The sequence below is a fragment of the Cupressus sempervirens genome, chromosome 8 (assembly GCF_028749045.1).
Source record: "Cupressus sempervirens isolate cs-2001-9-10 chromosome 8, ASM2874904v1, whole genome shotgun sequence".
NCBI lineage: Eukaryota > Viridiplantae > Streptophyta > Pinopsida > Cupressales > Cupressaceae > Cupressus > Cupressus sempervirens.
The window spans coordinates 717684519-717698614 of NC_143125.1; positions in this window are offsets into that span (position 1 = coordinate 717684519).

Here is a 14096-nt window from a genome sequence, read left to right on the forward strand (position 1 = left end):
AGTACATGCAAAGAAACCTCCTCACTAATCAAAATAAAGGGATTGATAAAAGTCTTTATTACTTTGCCCCTCCCCCCATGTCCCCGAGACATTAGAATGATGATATTTAAAATTGATTCTTTAGCAAAGAGTTAATTGGAGAGTAAATGCCATAAGTTGGAATTTGATGAGAGTTGAATGTGATGTTGATGAAAAGGGGGTTCAGTCTTTTCTTTTCCCTATTGAGATATGCCACTTTGAACACCCTTGTGTGGAGGTCTGAGTAGGAAGTTGGGGCATGTCTTTGTTTATCTAAGATGCCCACTCTACTAGTCGATGTATATTGTTTCATGCATATTTTATCCCATTTCTAGCCAATGCAATTCAAGGCATGATTTCCATTCATCTCTTTTTCTCCCAATGGTTGAAGGAAATCCTTCCTAACTAAAAGGAGTATGAAGAGAGGCATCTTATACATGTGAATAATTCTCTCTATCAGTCAAGTAGCAATGCTATCAAGCAACCTAAAGTGTAGATTGATCCCATGTCATATCTCAAAATGTCTCCTTAAGCTGGGTTCAGCAAGATAAGCCTTGACCCACATAGGAAGTGCCTACATAATTTGGACATAAAGGGAAAAAACCCATTCAACATTATTTTTGAGGTTTGCATTTTTGACATCTTTTCAATGAAGGGAGAGAAACTCCAACTTTTCTATGTTTTCTAGAATGTTTAACATGTTCTGGAATGAATATTTCTTCAAATTGCTGAAATTGTTGGATATTGATTACATTTTACTAACACTGGGCATCCCACGGGTGAAAGAAAACAAAAGATTAGAGGAATTTTCTTTTTACAGGTGGTGCATGTGTTTTTCTTTGTAAATGGGTGTATTTATTTAATCCCACATTCAATGTGGGGTGGAGTTATCCTAAACTTCTATATGGAAAGAAAAAAACCATTAATTTCTAAAGAGTCCATACTTTATGACAAACCAAGCACTTAAAGGGGGGCCAAAAAAGGACATGATAATGTGCTTAGAAGATAATTTTGAATAGATGCAAATTGAGAATGCACATGTGGCATGATGATGTGGAATTTTGACTAAGTAGTAGGAAACATGTGGCATCTAGCTCAACAAACTAGAACATGCCATGTGGTGCCAGTTGATTGATTAGCAAGGTGACATGTGGTGAGGACCCTCTAGCTTAGTATGCTTCTTGAGGTGTTGATGTGGCATAATATGCCACATATCACAAAGGTGCATCCCTACATATGACATGGAAATTGGTGACTATGCATGAAAAAAAAGTGGGAAGCTAGCATATGGCAATAGGCCTAGGTCAATAGTGACATAGCATGTGTAGTGATTAGGCCAATAGCAAGATGCCACATTGTAGTGTGTGGCAAGCACTAGATAGAGGATGACTTGGCAATGATAGGGCAGATGGAAGGGCCAATGAAATGGCAACTTGTGGTAGCATGTCAAGTGACCTGCGGGCCAATTAGAGGGTGCCACATGGTGCCCTAGTGGTAGGTTACATGGTAGACTCTAACCAATGGTGTGATACCACATGGTAGGGCCAGTCAAACCAATTTGACCTAAATTGGATTTTGGAGGGAAATATATGGGCATGAAAAATAATTTATTATTATTATTTTTCAATTTTATGGGTGTGCAAGAGATTGATTTTTAAATCAAAAGGGTTTTTATTTTAAAGTTTAATCTTTAGAAATATTTTAATTATTTTGAAATATCAAGTGCAGATCTATGGGGTCAGGTTAGGGGCATGATTTTCAAATAAGGATTCTCGGCATTTTTGATAAGCGAATATAGCACTATTATATATCATTGGAACTAAGAGAGAATTAACTTTCCATTTTTTGAGGTTTTTTCTATATAAGAAGCTGTTTGTTCAATTTATACAAGGTTTTGTGCCAGGTACTTAGTTGGCAACCACATCCAGGTATTGAAGTTCAAATTTGATTTCCAGTTAAATGATGAACTAGGTGAATGCTCGAGGCACTAAAAATGTAGTTACAAATGATTTTTCTCACCTCTAAATCAATTTGATGAAGGTATTATTAGAATTTCAAATGCATTTTAGATATTTTGGCAAAGTAAGGATTTTCATCATTAAAGAAGAGATATTTTTAGTTTGTTACAAAACAATGATGAAGATCATATCAAATTTTAGATATAGAAAGATGACAGATGCTTTGCAAAAATAGGGAATGAATATTCTAGTGGCCACCTTCCAAATCAAATCTAGGATTTCATTCCTTTCCTATATCTTTCTCTTTCTAATTCATTATAAGGGTTCCAGTTTTGGAAAAACTTCTCAGTACTATGATACCATGGGGGTTCTAATCTTGTGTTTTCTCAGTATTGTGAGACCAAAGTTCTAGTCCTTGATATGTTTTCATGACTATGATACCATTATTTAGCATATTTCTCTTATATGAACAATAGTAGTTAAGCTAATATAGATAGCACTGGTCTATTTAGTGGTTTCATGAGTTGTTTGCATGCATCTTGAATGTATAGTTTCAAAGAAATGAATACAAATGAGAAATAATCTTCTTAGTTTTATTATGATTCTCGTCTCCTCTCTCTATAATTTGCAATGTTTTGATGTTTAGGAACAAAGAACATAAACCCATTTGCATCCCTATAAGGTTCTATGTCTAATATGTTTTGTTGTTGCAAAAAAGGGCCAAGTAAATGCTTGATGTATTTGATAGGGTTGCTAGTTATTTGAGAAGGATAATTCATGAGAATGAGGTCTTTATGAACACCAATGTCTAATACATAGAGTGATAAGATATATCTAATATCTTGATGTATGGAACATGCCACTAGTATCATAGATGCATGTGTGTAATTCGTGGAATTTCTCAATAGATAAGGCACTAATCAGATACATGGTCAACTTGTTCTTATTGCTGCATATTTTTGAGATTTGTTAAAATCAACATTATAATCATCCATTTCCCTTTCCATTTAAGAGCTGAAAGGATGCCCTCACTTAGCTTATCAATTTCTTAAGTCACATTATTAGCTATTTCATGTCTATGATGTTTTCATAAATATAGAAGATTAAGAGGTTTTTATCTACTTTCTTTAGATTTAATGTATGCTTTGAATAGTGGTACCATATGAAGAATCTAATAGGTCCACCTACCTAGGTTTTGTAGAGCCTAAATTAGAAGAAGGGTCTAGCCTTATAGTTGGCCTAGTGTCTAAAAGGGTATGTTGTAGATGCAAAGTAACTACCCCTAGACATATCTTGTTCTCATTAGGGTAATTTCAAATCATGACATTTCAAAACACAAAAAAAAGGTATGTAGTTTGATATCATTTCTACAATATTTTTCTTTTCTTCCATTTATTGTACTATATTAAAGTTATTGATTTAGCAATTTTTTTTTTTAAGGTGGAATGAACAGGGTCTTGAATTAAAAATCAACTCATTACATCTTTTAGGACCTTTTTGGAAAAAATATTTTTGACACTATCCTACTTCTCAAAAGAGCTTCCAAACATATAAAGAGGGCAAGGGACAAATATAGAAGGGATCTAAAGGATAAACCAAAGTATGACCATCCTCATATGATTCCACTAATAGAGTGGAATGAAATCATAAAAGATGCAAAAGAGATAAGGCTACATGATAAAGGAAATGAACCAGAGAAGAAAAAACAAAGGTATGCCATGATAGTACTAAGTAGAATGTAATCATGCACATATTGGTGATCTTTGTAAATATATAATCTAACATGTTACAAAATTTTCATAGACTATGAGACACATCAAAGGCTACAAAAGTGAGACTACAAAATGTTGGCCAACACAAGCTTGGCTATGGTGGCTATATGAATCTTCAGTCTTGACTTGTAAGTAGCATCAATCGAATTTCATATAATATTTTTTTATATAAAAATTGTTTAATGAAATCATACATAAAAAACTGATGATATTAAGCACAAAATTCAATGTAGAGCCCATAGATGAATATAAAAAAATTACCTTGAAGGAAGGCTATAAAGTCATAGTTGTATCCTATACCAAGAATTTGAAAGAGCTACCCAAGAATCTGGTGCACTAAATGAGACACAAGTAAATTGGTCAAATGAAAAGTAAATCAAATTGAATAGTTGAGAATTTATTTTTTGTTGTTAGTTTCCAACATAAATTGGTTACATAACAATGTGCATAACATTTAACTATAACCTTTATATCCTATCCAATAACCTATGTGTGATGAAGGCCATGATGTGCATCATAGTGATGGAGGTATTAATTTTCTATTGGAAATTAAGTACACAATTAGGAATACAATTTAACATCTTCAATTGCAATTTAAGTGTAAACTTTTTTTGAATATTTTAGAGCATGTTGAACATCATGGTGAAGGAGTGGAGCATGTTCCAAGTGTTTATCATGTTGAGGTGGTAACTAATCAAAATTTTATTGTACATGATGTGGTATTGTTAGGTAAGAAAAATGCATGTTATGTTCTACAAGTTTATTAAATACTTGTAACAATTAAAGAAAGAAAAAGAGTATGCTAATTTAACCTATTTACTTGTTATTGCAATAGGGCCCCCTTTAGTGCAACAACCTCCTACTCCTCAAAGTAGGAGGAGGCGTCATATTTTGACATTACATGTGCCACAAGACAAGGAGAATGAGGAAGATATTGATGCTCTTATAAGCCTTTACCTCAAGAAAGCTAAGAAAAAAAAAAGAAGAAATGATTTTTCAAAAATACTCTTTGATAAACCTTGTTTTATAAACTTTGTTGGATAATGAAAGAATGTTGTTTAAGTAATTATCTATGAATATTTCATATTAATATTAATTTTTATGTCATGTTAATGAATATTTCTATATGTTAATGGAGTCTTGATTAGGATTGCATTTTAATAATTTTTTTTTTGATGAATAGTCCTATTCTATTAAAAAAATACTTAGAATACAATTCACAAAAAAGGGGTCGGGGGATACAAGATCACCCCGCATGAGAGTTCAAGCGGCCAAAGCCAAAACTAAACACATGACAATAGCCAGAAGAAGCAATTATTCATAAATATATATATATATATATATATATATATATATATATATATAGCAACCTCGGGTTGCCAAAGCAGTGGTAGCTGAGGGGGGAGGATCATCTTTGTCATTGAAACCCTAATCATTTTTGGGATTTGGGGGCAGGCTAGGCACAAACCAGCCATCATCAAGAGCAATAGTAGTAGGGGGATCAATGACAACCTCCACATCTTTGACCTCAGGCCATGGAGGGGAAATTTCCAATGCTAGGCAGGGCCATTTGCTAGTAGTATCTTGACAAGTGCCAGGAGGAGGAGCTAGGGACCAGCCAGAGCTACCACAGGGTGGGGAGGCAGAGCAGCGCCTCCAGCTACCAGCCTCACCACTGAGAGAGTGGTGGCAGGAGGCCTCCGAGCATGGAGTGTGAGAGTGACAGCCTGAGGAGTGGCACCACTACCAACAGCTAGGAGGTGTCAAGGTGTCTGCCAAGGTGGCCATTGCCCTAGTGGTTGAGTAGCTCCTACAGGAGAGCAACTTTCAGGGAAACTTTGTTAGCTTGCTCCTATATCTGCATAATAACATTGTTACAAATACAATCTTTAGTGTACATTGCAATGTTAACATCCAAAAAGTTGTATGTGAATAAAATGAAAATTTCCATCCTTAATGTATGCCAGATCTGGGAGTACTTTCTGGGAATTCTAGGGGAATCACCCAAAAAGATCGTGTGCCATGAAAATGGTTCAAGCCTAGAGGGCTTGAAAATATCATGAATCTAGTGCCAGTAATTCTGCACACGTTTACAAAACTAGAAAATATGCAAAAAGGACTCAGGTTGACCACAAAAGGGGCATCTAGGATCAAGAACCCCTATGTGCTTCAGCCAAGGCCCTAGGGGAGGACCTTGGAAAGCAAGGCAACAAGCAAAGTGGGCGATCTTGGGCTCAGTAATAGTGCACCAGATGGTACCAAAGCATTTTTGCCATTGAGAAAGTGAAGATTGCAAATGCCATCTCTTGTTGAGCATGTCTACCATCAAAAGATGGGGAAAAAGCCATTGGTATCCCTTATTGGGCTTGTATTTGGAAAAAGGAGTGTCAAGATACCACTTCCAGTCATGACACCAAGGATGACCTGACTGAATTCCAACCTTGTGCACCAGATGTATAGGGATGGAGGAAACCAATAGGTCAAAAGTCTGTCAATCTGCATGGATAAGGCAGTACTAAACCTGCATGTCTTCCCAGGTCTTGAAACTCATAGTGACCTTGGTAAAGATCTTTGATAGTTCTGATGCCACATTTGAAAAAATGAAGAGCACTAGCAGCTTGGGTCTTAGCAAGAGGGTTACCCTGAATGGAAAATAGGGGAGACCACCAAATATTCTATTGATTCAAGGAGAGACCATTACGAAAGTCATCTCTAGCCCAAGAAGCTAGGGCTTGATAGCCTCCCAGGATTTCTAGATGCTCTTGATAACAAATGAGCCTTGTATGACAATAGAATCATGCATGATGAGAAGGGCTTGAAAACCAATCCCCTTCCATGCAGGTCTGTTAATAGGGAAGCTAGAAGAAATGCAATGGTGAACTAGAATCATCCAAGCTTCATCTCTAGTAATAGCTCAAATGATCCACTTGGCACAAAGCGCAAGGCCTTGTTTGTGAGTGGAAAGTAGACCGAGGCCACCAAATTCTTTAGGGAGGCAACAAAATTCCCAAGCAACTCTGTGAAATCCATGATGATCGAAACCAGAAGCCTAGAGGAAATCTTTGACCAGGCATTCTAGATTAAGATAGGAAGCTTTGGAAGGAGCCCAATAGGAAGAATAATAAACATGGGTGGCTGCCAAAATCTTAGAACAACTCTAGAATTTACAAGCAAGAGAGAGCAGCTTGGTAATCTAGTAATCAAACTTTTTCGCAATCTAAGCAAGGACAGCATTCCAAAGCTCTAGAGGGAAAGCCTAAAAGGCAAAAGGGATGCCAAGAAAACAAAAAAATTCACCGTGAGTGATCCATTTCCACTCAAACTAGCTAAGCTAGTGTGGAGCTAGCAAAAAGACCGGCGGTAGCAGAGTGTTTTATGCCATTGAATGGTAGAGCCAGAGGCTTGACAAAAAGTTTGCAGATAAGATAACACATTGTTGATGCTTTCCTCCTCCTCAAGAAGAGTAAGGAAGGAATCATCAACAAAATGCCTATTGACAAGCTGGGAAGTAGAATCAGGCAAGGTAATGCCACAAACCAATCCTGAGGAAACATAATGAGCAAGTAGGTACGCAAACCCTTCAACAACAAGAACGTAAAGCACTGGAGCTAAAGGGAAACCTTTCCTGATGGAGTGAAAGAGCCCAAAGGCCTTAGACTAAAAATAATTAATGGTAATGCAAGAATTAGCATCACCAAAAAACATCTCCATAGATTGAATAAAGTTGGGACCAAATCCCAGGGCCTGGAGCATAGCTAGGATGAAGGGCCATTCAATGCGGTCATATGCTTTGGAAAAATCTATCTTCAGAAAGATAGCCTTCTGTTTAGACTTGCAAGCCCATTCCATTCCTTCCCAGACAACAATAATGTTATCAAGAATGTATCTGGACTTGATGAAGCCAGTTTTTTTAGGCCGCACAATTAGAGGCAGCACGTGCCTGATTTTGAGAGAGAGTGCCTTGGCAATTATGTTATAAGCCACATTCAGAAGGATGATGGGCCTCTAATTGCATATGTCCTCTGAATAACCAGCCTTAGGTATGAATTTAATATTTCCTTTATTTATAATGGCTCCTAAGCTTTTAAAATGATATGCTTCAAGATAGACTCTGTGTAGATTAGGGCCAATTTTCTCCTAGAGGTGCTTGTAAAACTCATAGGAAAATCCATCACACCTAGGGGACTTGTCATCTACCATAGAAAAGGCAACCTCTTAAAGATAATTGAGGGAAAGAAGTTGCTCATAGAAAGCACGTTGCTCCCTCGCAAGGTGGTTGGGAGTAACAAAGATGCATTTTTGGAGAGCATCTTCTTGGGCAACCAAATTTCCCTACAAAGCAAAGATGTTCTCATAATGATGAATGAACGCTTGCAAGATGTTGGGGAGATTGGATAGAACAGTCATGCCCTATTTGAGTTTTTGAATCCCAACTTTGGTATGACAGGCTCAGAGAGCATGAAAAAATTCCTTTGAGGCTTTGTCTCCAACCTTCAACCAGTGGAGACGAGCCTTAAGTTGAGCTCTACGGGCAGTATAGTTTCCAGCAACTTGCTTGTTATGTCAAATCTTGGCAAGATGAACTTGTAGATCTATATCAAAGGGGTTAAGAGTGAGAGCCTCAAAAGCTTTCCTGAGGGCAAGGTTGTTAGCTGCATAAGCCCTTTTCTTGAAAATGGTGACTTGATGCCCATAGATGATAGGAATTGTGCAGTTTTGGCAATGGAATCATTCCACCATTGAATCCATCCCCTGTGAGAGTGCAGATATGGCTCTAAATTCCAAACATGTAGGATATGTGAGATGGTGGAAGCATGCATCAGTACTGACATGTTGAGGTAAAACTGAGACTTAGCCACCTTGGGGATAGTTGTTTGCCAAGTAATGCCAAAATAAATAGGATATTGGTCAGATAAAGTGACATCTGATAGGGGAATGATAGGTAGATCTCGATCCTCAATAAAGGAGAAAAAAGATTATGTAGAGATCATGGCACGATCAAGACATTTTAATATACAATCTGGGCTAGCTCAAAAGTTGAACCAAGTGTGCCAGACCCCACTACTTTGGTGATGGTTAGTGTTGGGATCAAATAGGCCCAATTTATTATGCATGTGGTACCAGGCTGCTCTTTCTCTAGCTATCCAACAAAAAGGTAGAATGCCTTCTTTGCCAGATGCCACTTCAACCATATTGAAGTCCCCACACATGACCCAAGTAGCTGGAGGAAAATTGTCAGCCATCTAGGCCCACAACTAGGCTATTTCAATAGCGTCATTGGAAGCATAAACATTAATGACTCCAAAAGAGTGATTGTTAATGGAAAGTAAAAGCCAAACAATTATATGCCCAAGGTTAGAACCATATGAGATAATAGCAGAATGAAGGCAAGGTGACAGGAGAGTAACTACACCACCTCGACCAGCATCATGGTGCAAAGAAAACATAATGCTATCTGGCCAAATGACATGGCATGTGGCATCAAGCATGAAACCAAAGATCTTTACTTCTTGCAAACACAAAAAATCCAAATTACCAAGTCTATGACTGGTATCCCAAACATAGTACTTTCTGGTGAGGTTTGTAAGACCTCTAACATTCCATGAAAGGTAGTTCATGAGAACTCTTCCATGTCATCCTCATCCTTGAGAGAGGAGTAGCTATTTTGCAAGAAGGTAGGAGCCAGGTGAAAGTTAGATGGGAAATCCTCTGAACTTATAACTTGTTGCTTTATCTCTGGTACCTCTGCACATCCAAGAGGACTCCGAGAGTAGCGTGTTGCTAGTGGCATAATGGAAGAGACCACAAACAAAGTGCAAGCCCTAACCAAGGTAGAAGCCTTGGTGATGACCTTGATCCCTTATGCATTTGCAAGGCTTGAAATCTACAAACCCCCCAGAAGAGGAACTGTCAAAGCCGCTTGCATCCCCACGCTAGCTGGTGAAGACCTTCCTGTGGGAATAGGAGGAACAATGACAACCACCATGGAAGATTGCTTGGGTTGCAAAGGGGTTGAGGAAACCTTGCCCTTGCATCCAATAGAAACCCAATCTTCTTTTTTCCCTTTGGCTTGTTTAGCAAGTGCATCTTTAGGCGCTGGTTTTTCCCTGGAGGTAACTAAGGGGCAATCTCAAATCTGGTGTTCTCGACTAGCACCTATAGTAGGTGTTAGGTAGGTTCAGGTAAAGCACCTTCTAAGAGAAGGTCTACACCCCAATTTGAATTTCCACAGAATCACAAAGATCCTTGGAAAGATCAACTTCAATGCAAACATGATGCTGAGGGTGAGCATTAAAGAATTTCTCAAGCTCCTTGGTGACAACCTTGCCAAGAGTTTGGGCAATGGACTCAATGAAATGCAAACATGGCAAGGGTAAACCTAGGAACTCAACCCTTACAGGGACCCTAAGCTTTTTATCATCTGAGACAATAAAGTCTCAAGAACATTTTTGGAAAACAAGTAGAGAAGAACAGATAGACTAAGGGTTATTGGTGAAAAAGGCCTCTACTTGTGATGGGTTGGCAAAAAAAATTTTAAAAAACCTTTGGTAAGGTTTTTTATGGTATCAAGGTGGACCCCATGAGGGGTCCAGCTCTTGTTAACCCATTCACTGAGCATAGCTTCAGGAGGATTCCGATCCAAAAAATAACCTATCAAGGTGTGGTGCTCTACCCAGTCACATGCAGCATCAAATTCTTGCAAAGGAAAGATAATATCAGGATTACCTCATGAAAGACCTTCAAGACAAACTTGCATGGGTATTTGTTTAGAGATGGCACCATCGCAGTCTGAAGCAGTAGCGTGTACACCAAAAACAACTGGGTCACCGCTGGTTGGAGCCATGATAAAAAAGCCTAAAGACTCCTGCAGTAAATGTGGTTTGACAAGTGTTGCCTAGAAAAGGCAAGTTCAGATGAAGAGATGTACTCAAGAGAACTAAAAAATCGCATGAGGCAAGAAACCCTGGCAGAGCAAAAAAACTTGACCGTAATCAAAAGTGAATGATTCTACATCATATTAATAAATTTAATATCATATTAATGAATATTATGTGATTATCTTGATTGAATGTTATAGTTTATAAATGGATGAATCAATGAATGAAGTATGTAATTAGATGATAGTGGGGAATCTAGATTGATGTTGTAGGAGGGATGAGGAGAAATGAGCTTCCACCTTTACATGGTTGGCCTTGTTAAGCAGATAATATTAAAGTATTCTAGAAACCAACTAAAACTCAAACTAATATACCAAGGATATCTTCCTAACAAGCTAATAGTTTCTTTTCTTTGAGATAGATTTTTGTGTCCATTCCTTTATCAATCAGTACTCTTTTAGGTTCCTCAATTTCCTACTCTATCCTTTCTTTTACTTCAAAATTATTACCAAAGTGATTCTTGTTCCAAAGTAGCAATTTATTCTTGATCATCTTTGGCTTAGTTACTAAGTAATATAATATTGATTCTAAAACCTCTGCTTCCTTCATCTATTATTCTATTGTATTCACTAGGTTTTCATCCCTCAACAAATTTTTCATGGTATTCTATTGTATTCATTAGGTTTTGTTCTAGTTGCAAGTCTATGTGTTGCCTCTTTTAAAGCCCATCAACATGACACTGTAAGCCCCTACTGTCCCTATTGATATCTAATTGAAACTATCATTTGATTAGAAATATTTTTGAAGAAGTTTGTGTGTTTCAATCATTATTTTGTCACTAATGTCAAACCTGCTATTTTTTGGTAAGACAATTGCTTATATGTTTCAAGTACTATCACTTCGTTGATTGATAAGGAGGATTTGATCAACAAGATGAAACAAAAGTATCTAGAGGAAAGGTATTGTTATGATTATGTAATGAAGTACAAGAATCAGTTAAGACTGTGATAACATAATGTATTGAGGATCTATTTGAGGTTATGAAATGGTTGGCCACACTTAGAAAGTTTAGAAGAATAAAGTTAAACAAAGTTCATTTGCCAAGCTTGACCAAGTGGATAGTAGGTGCCAAGCATAGTTTTTTCAAGCTGAGAAAAAAGTCAGTTGGAGCCAAGTTAAAGAAAATTCTAGTGGATGCAAAGAAAGTTAGTAGATGTTGAGTATCTTTTCAGTTGATGTTGAGCACCAATAAAATCTAGTTGATGCTGAGAAACACAGTATGTGCCAAGCATTAGAAGATTGATAATATCGAGTTGCTATATTATCACAAAGATCAAAGATTTTCCAAATAAAAATCAACAAGCTTTCTTTCTTAGAACTTGTGAATCGAGAGAAAGATAAGGTTGATGAGCTGGTGGCATAGAATCTTATATAAACTATCTTGGAGGCAAATTCAAATGAATTCTAAGAGAAGCTTCTAGAGAAGACAAGATATGGGGTAGATACATTGTACCCTACCTAATCTATCAAAAACACTAATTTTGATGATGGATAATGAGCAAGAAATTTTTCTAATTTCCTGTATATAGGAATATATGGTCATGAAGAAAAAGAGTAAGAGAGTTTGATGTGAAAATCTAAGAAGGAGAAGGAAAGAAATTTTGGTTCATCAAGTGACCGAAGTGACATATTGAGCAAGAAAGCTTAAGAGGATGAATGATTGAAGGGTGAACAAGTTGTCAGAGCTGCAAAGAATGGAAGCCAAGTAGAGTTGAGGACTCAATAGAGATCTATAATCTATAAGGTTGTAAGTTGTATTAGATCAAAGATCTACTGTTACATTCTAAAAATTGTATTAGTCTAGGGTAAATCCTTTGGAGTAAGGTTGACTTAACAATCTTTGGAAAATCCTTTAATAGGGTGGCATTCCAAATGAATGGCCTAAAGTCCTCTAACAAGGCTCACTTTTAGTAGGGTGACTGAAATCCCTTAATTAGGTCACATTTAACAATGTGTATGATAACCTTTAATAGAGTCAGCCTTTAACAAACCTTTACTTCAGAAGAGTGAAAAAGGAGTAGCATGTTACTAGTGGGTTTTCCCAAATTGGGTTTCCATGTTAAATCATTGTGTCAAATGTGTTGATGGATGTGTTGTAGTTCATGCTTTACATTTCTGCGAGTTGATTTGATAGTAACATATAAGTTTTAGTTGATACACAATGAATGCATGCATGGATAAGAATGTTTTATGGGTTCACTAAATTATGAAAAGTTTTATTGGTATATCTAGAACTTGAATAACTGATTCACTCCCCCTCCCTTAGTTATTCTAAAAGAATTCCAACAATTGGTATTAGAGCCATTTTCTTAAGAGGATTAGTTTTAAGGTACTAGAAGCACAAAGATCAAGATGTCAAAAAGAGAAGTACCGAAGCTCAATAGAGATAAATTTCTTGCATGGTAAAGTTTGATAAAGATGCACCTTAGAGGACTTGGAGATCATGCACAATCTTGCATTTTAATGGAGCATGTTGATCAAGAAGGAGCTCTAACTTCTGAAGATATGAAGAAAAGGAAAGAACACAATTAGGCGATGTTGGAGATTGCATTTGCCTTAAGCTATGCCAAATTTGATGATATCAATGGCCTTAATAGTGCAAAGAAGATGTGGGATTCCCTAGACACCGTCTATGGAGGAGAAAAAAATGTTCGAAGAGCCAAGTTAGAGAGTCTTAGAGGTAAGTTTGATGACATGAGAATGGAAGAAGGTGAGAATATTGCTCAATATGTTGCTAGGATAAAAGAAGTTGTTAGTGCAATAAAAGGTGTTACTAGTAAAATAGATGATGATATTGTGCTAACTAAAGTCTTGAGGACATTATTCCTTGTTTATGCCATTATAGTTTCTACAATCTAAGAGTTAAGATGTATACTAGGAAATGATCTAACCCTTGAAGGTTTAGTAGGTAGACTTACTTCTTTTGAGCTATCTAATTTTGACAACTACAAACTAGAGAGCATTGAATCATCTTTCAAAGAAAAATTGTTATTGAAGGATTCTGAGGAGGTAAAGTAGAAGAAGAAGAAGAAAAGAAATATAAAATATGCATCCAATGATAGTAACATATATGAGGAAGACATTGAAAAATTGGAAGCATTGCTGGCAAGAAAATTTCATAGAGGAAAAGGCAAGTTCAAAGGTAAGTTCCCCATCATTTGTTTCAATTGCAATGAAGTTGGTCATATTGTTGCAAGATGTACATAGAAGAAGAACTACAAAGAAGGAAAAATGCACAAAAATATAAGAGAAGATGATGGAAGAGACTATAGAGACAAAGGAAAGAAGTCATGCTACATTGCTAATAAACACAACTCTGATGAAAATGATGATGAAGTGGTATATGTTGCAATGAAGGATGAATCTGATGAGGATTAGGCAACTACACTTATGACTTGTGTGAACAAGAA